At 30.3% G+C, this 6,303-nt stretch overlaps 1 long non-coding RNA gene across 1 annotated transcript; it reads right to left on the bottom strand.

The window, feature by feature from the left end:
- Positions 1-4,001: 4,001 nt before the first annotated feature.
- On the bottom strand, positions 4,002-5,510 carry LOC134265671 (uncharacterized). The gene is made up of 3 exons (XR_009991802.1): positions 5,420-5,510; positions 4,879-4,945; positions 4,002-4,283 (listed from the first exon to the last, which is right to left on the bottom strand). It is a non-coding gene; the product is annotated as an uncharacterized LOC134265671 (long non-coding RNA).
- Positions 5,511-6,303: the final 793 nt, after the last annotated feature.

The raw sequence follows: 6,303 nt of genomic DNA, 5'->3' as shown, positions 1-6,303 counted from the left end.
AGTTAGTAACCACTATTGAAATACAACCACTATTGAAATAATTCTATCAATAGTGGTTGAGAGCGTATTTCAAGAACAAACATAGATAATAACCGCTATTGAAATACGACCACTATTGAAATAATTATTTCAATAGTGGGTGAGATTCATTTCAATAACATACATAGGTTGCAACCACTATTGAAATAATTTTCTCTTTTGAAATAAAGATTTCAATATGAATTAAATTGTGGTTTTAGTTTTGCTTAATACTTTAGTAAGTATTATCTATCAAATATCAAAAAAATAATTATTTAAATCACTTTTGAAATTATCATTTCAATAACTATCTAAATCTTCATTTAAGGACAGATGATTCAAACAAAATATTGATGCCTGGATTGGTATATATTTTTTCGTCTGATTTCATTGAAAATGATGCAAATAATAAATTTCTAGAATATAAAGAAATTGTAACCGTTTTTTGATATTCAAAAATCTGCTAAAACTAAAACCATCCTTATTAATTTATACACTTTAATCATTAATCTATATATTTTTCACCCCAAATCCGATTTTTGTGAAATTTGGATAAAAAATTAAAAATTACGCGGTGAAACTTTTCTTTCAATACTGGTCGTATTTCAATATTGGTTGAAACCTATTGTTACATCTATCACATTGAAATGCACTCTTCCCCACTATTAGATAATTATTTCAATAGTGCTACGATTTCAACAGTGGTTGAAACCTATGGTTATTATATTGAAATGCATTCTCTCTCACCATTGAAATAAATATTTATAAAGCGGTCGTATTTCAATAGTGGTTATAACCTATGCTTGTTTTGAAATACGCTCTCAACCACTTTTGATAGAATTATTTCAATAGTGGTTGTATTTCAATAGTGGTAACTAACTATGTTTGTTATTGAAATGCACTCTCAACCAATTTTGATATGATTATATCAATAGTGGTTGTATTTCAATAGTGGTTACTATGTTTGCTATTGAAATGCAGTCTCAACCTATATTGATATAATTATTTCAATATTGGTCGTATTTCAATAGTGGTTACTAACTATGTTTGCTATTAAAATGCACTCTCAACCACTACTGATATAATTATTTCAATAGTGGTCGTTATTTCAATAGTGGTTGCAACAATGCATTACTTTACAATGTAATTCGCCCCAAGCCTGCTATATCCATATTTTTGTTTCCAAGTTTTTGTCAAAAATAAAAATGAATTATATTGAATATAAATTTATGTGTATATTTTTGAAGATTTGTATTTTACGCTGAAATTTAGCAATGCTTTAAGTTTGCAAATACAAGCTAATTTTTACGTAACTGTCCTTAGATCAAATGTAGAAAGGCGTCTTTCATACAAATTGTCCGACATTTATTTCTGCATTGGATGACGGGTCATAGTAGCCTAGAAGCACGACACTCGCTACATGTTCCGGAGATCTATTTTCAATTTTCTACGCCGCCCTGTGAAAGAACTAACTTAAATGTAACTAGTAGACCCTTCAATCTCACGGCACCATACGTGAGGGAAAAACGAATCTATCGTATAAGAACTTAAAACTTCAAGTCTCGTGTCACTGAAGGCCTTCTCAAGAAAATTATTAATCATTGTTCAATTGCTATGAGTAACGAATAATGATTATAAATTTGATGCCATTCGCTAACATATAATGAAAGATATCCGGAATGGATGTAAAATAATAGAAAAATCATTTAGCAATAATACTGAGTTGTCTATGATTTTTTTTTCAGTTTACCCAATATCAAGAAAAAATGACAGGAGATGCTTACTCTTCCATGATACTTGATCCAAATCTCTTTTCATAGTTCTCAGAAATTGAATTGTTTATTTGGCATTTTTTTAGAATGATAACTATTCTTTATTTTCTCATTTTATTGATCTTTAAATTTATGTTTAAACTGTTTTAGGATCACAATTCTGCTGAATTGATCGGTTGATGATTGTACGTTCTATCCCTATACAAATATTACACTTTATCCCGCTTTAGACAAATTTGTCGATTACTGATTGGATAAAAGCGAATCACGTGACGCCCTGAAATTTTCCGTATTACGTCTCCGTTTCCGTATTACAGTGCTGTTATCCTATAAGTTGACAATTCTATCCTATCCTATCGTGAATCCTGCATCCACAATCCTATCCTGTGAATTCACTCTAATCCTATCCTATCCTATCCTGCAACTCTCAGTTTTTTAATATTTAGGAATTAATTTGACAAAACGAAAAAAAGGAATTATCAGGAAAAAAATCAGACATAGTTATGGTATTCATTTAAATGTTATAGATTTTAATGGAAAAAAAAATAATCGAGATCGGCATTCCATAATTCCCGACTCGCCGCACAAATTAAATTTACGATTATCATGGCCATGTTAAAAATAAATGTTAACAAACAGGTCGTAATTACACGTGGACAAGTACTGATTTTACGAACATATGTAAAGAAATTGGGCTACCAGAAGAATTAAAGAAAAAAAATATACTTAGTGTTTTAATTTTCCTACTAACAATGATCGGGAGACCCGGGATCGCGACTTGCGTCCGGCGTATTATGATTAATTAATTTTAAAAATCATAGGCCTATACGGTAAAAATGTTTAAGTATATGTTTCATGTATTTTTTTTTTCTAAACTGAACACCATGAAAATAACATGCATGTACATGTATCTATAGTCTAACTGTGCCTGCATAACAGGTTTTTCTGTATGCAATTCTCAAAAAGAAGATCTGACTAGACAATAAACCAAACAGACAAAGTCAAAATGTAGATCTAGAATATTTTGACTTTCACATATTAAACATTTTAAATGTGAAATTGTCTTATAATATCAAATATTAAATGTATGATTTTTTTAATTTAATTTCATAATTTATTCTTTTTTAAAATTTCAGTTCATCATCTGTCGTATGTGATATTTTTCAAACATGCAAAATATATAGTTGCTAAATAAAATTCAAGATGATCGAAATGTTTTTTTTTTCCATTTAACTTCAGTTTCTTCTCACTTTATGGTCAGCTCAGTGCCGTACAAATTATTTCAATTTCCTATTTTGTTTTATGTGTGAAAAGGTAATAATCTATGTTTAATAGAATATATTTTCTAAATTTGATATTGGTTGACAGATTGACAGTATATAAATATTGCATGTAGTTGAGTGTAACATTGTCAACCGAGGCGCAGCCGAGGTTGACAATGGTTTTCGAGGGGTGAAAATTTTTAATGTTACAATCAACTACATGCAATATTTATTATATTATACTGAATGTTTTATACAAATACATATTACAGTGAACCGTGTGCGCATAAATTTCGCGCAGTCACTATACTTTGTAATACCACCCGTCGTCAAGCAATGTTGACTGTTGCTACGCAGGAGGGCATGGCTTCATTATCAGCAGGTAGTAGTGTTTTTTATCAAATGTTTCTCGAAGAGTCAGATTCAAGTAATTTACATGAAAGTATAATATAAATAAATATTGCAGTGAGGTCACACATGTTCCTAAGATCTTAGAAAACATGCTAGAGAAATTCAGAATTCACAGTATTTACAGTATTTATAACTCATTCTTGAGTAAAGCAAGTTTGTATTTGACCTTGGTATTGGATCTTGAATCTTAATCAGTGTCTGATTGAAAAATATTAAAATGCTCCACACATGTTCCTTAGATCTTATAAACATGCATAAGAATTCACAGTATGTATAACACATTCTTGAGTAAACCTTTTATTTGACCTTGACATTTGATCTTAAAATTATCAGTGTTGAAATGAGAAAAAAAACTTTATCAAGTACACAATATTTTTATTCAAGGTGGTTCCTCAACAATGTTTAACAATTGAATATTCCATTACCATGAGACAAAGTCATTAAAAGTATCCATGTACACCGCATTTATGAATTTTAATTCAAAGATCACAGATACATGTACATGAACGTTGTTTAAATTTAAGTTTATCAATGTTTTTATAACCGTGGTATAATGTTTTACATGCATTTAATTTGACTTTCTTATTCGACGCTCAAATTGAAATTCAAATGTCAGAGTTATTGTCAGAGAGATGGTCATAAACTGAACAGTTCCACAAATGTCAACAATGCACAGAAAACATACACTGATCTCCTTAATTAAAGCACCATGATTTCAGTCTAAGGAATCTTTGACACTGGTTTGAACATCTTTCATCATTTACTCTAACAGCATATGGCATGAACTGCATTCTGCACAGCTGCAAATCTGCAGGGTTTCCTGAAAAAAAATCACATAATTAAAGGCATGTAGATTGTAAATTTTGTCATACACATTTCATACACATTTAAAATGTTTTTGATTGTGATTATCTTTCACATTTCATGTACAATTGGCTTTAATTTCACCTTTTTCTCTCTCAAAAAAAAAATAATGCATTTAGAAATCATGAAAAATAAAATCTTATACTGCAACCTCAGTCATATAAAATTAAGAGAAAAATCTTATTTAAGATAATTTACTTGTACATTATAATTCATTTTATCTTGTCAACTTGCTAACAAGTATGAATACATTTGTTTTAATGACTTTTCTCTATTTTCTCTTTGTATTTATCTATTTAATGTTTTTTCTTGGTTTTTTTTTTTTTGGTCTTGAAATTTGAATATGTAAAAGAAGAAGAAAATATCTATGTAACAGGAACATGATGACCAGAAAAATTCAACATTTCTTTCAGTTTAACTCTCAAGATTTTTGAAAGAAGAAAATCACTTGTTCCGAAAAACTGCAGACATGTCACCTCAAAGCAGAAAATGATGTTTATATAGTTGAATGACCATTTAAAAATACATGATAAAAATAAAATCATACATACTTTTTAGATTAAAATCCTTTATACCGTGATGACACATGATGACGCATGAGTGCAGGCAAATCCATCACTGTAATAATGAATATTAAAAGATTAACTTATGTTTCATAACTCACAATACATCATACATACATGTACAATATGTAAGTGCACTGCTGAGTGAGCTTATTAAACATTTCAGCAGTAGCATTAGAAATGGTCATGATGATTCTAAATTAATTTATTATAAGTTACACTGAAATGAAAGAATTAAGGAAATAATAAGATTAATAAACTGATTAAGGCATAATACATATGATTGTTTTAGTCTTAGAGCTCACTGATAGCTAATTGAATCATATGACAGAGTAACGGGGGTATTTGTAAATATTTTATCCCCCCTTCTGTCTACACTACTTCTTTTTTCCGCAACTAATTTTTGTTTATATTAAATAGAATAAAATGTTTATATTTTAAGACAAGAGAACATTGTTTTGAGGGATAAATAAGTATAAAAATGCAAACATGTACAGTGTACATGGTGTACAGTGTGTAGTATACTTACATGAACTCGCACATCATCTATTCAAGTCCGCTGTTGACGGTTCCTGTGGAATTATCCAAACAAACAGAGCATATTTAACAGAAAACATGTTAGAACACTTTTTCAAAGTAAGAATCGGTTAAATCATCCAAACAAGCTGAAGAAATACGGTCTTTCGATGTCTGGACTCTTCGTTGTTTACATTCCCAAATCTTCCGGTGATCGTTCACGGTTAGATCGTACGCCGTGTTACTCGAAGTTTATAATGTAAATCTGTGTTTTGAGAAAAAAATGTTTTATTTTCTATTGAAATTTTATAAATATTTCTTTTGTAGACATTTTATATCGTATTTCGTTTTTGTAATTTATTCTGAAATATGAATGAACCTTTGCTCGAATCTGATTGGCTGTAGGATACAGGATAGGATAGGATAGGATAGGATTGGATTAACTTCTATATGTTTCTATCGTGAATCCTCAATCCTGAATCCTATCCGATCCCAGCCCATGTCAACTTGTGGGATAGCAGCACTGTACGTCTACGTCGAGGCGTAATATGAAAATCGGGCGCGCGATTCCGTTCGAAGCGTTGTTATTGTAAATAAAAATGGCGGCTAAGAAACGGTTTACGTTGGTAGTTTAGTTAAATTTCTTGTTACCGTAACGATATTTAATGTTGTTTGTTATTGGATTAAAACGTAATATTTTCATAATATGCACAAATATTTTTTTTTATATTGAAAAAGGTCTTCAGCGGGATAAATTCGTAACACAGTCAGTTAGTGACCTAATACGGATTCATACAGGGTGTGAATTGGAAATCCGTATTGGGACTCGGTTTCGCCTCGCCCAATACGGATTTCCAATTCACACCCTGTATGAATCCGTATTAGGTCACTAACTGA

Source organism: Saccostrea cucullata, unplaced genomic scaffold (genome assembly GCF_032062105.1).
Source record: "Saccostrea cucullata isolate Sc308-1 unplaced genomic scaffold, CSIRO_AGI_Scuc_v1 ctg1064, whole genome shotgun sequence".
In the NCBI taxonomy this organism is placed as follows: Eukaryota; Metazoa; Mollusca; class Bivalvia; order Ostreida; family Ostreidae; genus Saccostrea; species Saccostrea cuccullata.
Note: the sequence above shows the minus strand (reverse complement) of the source record. Positions and strands in the feature narration are given on the sequence as shown.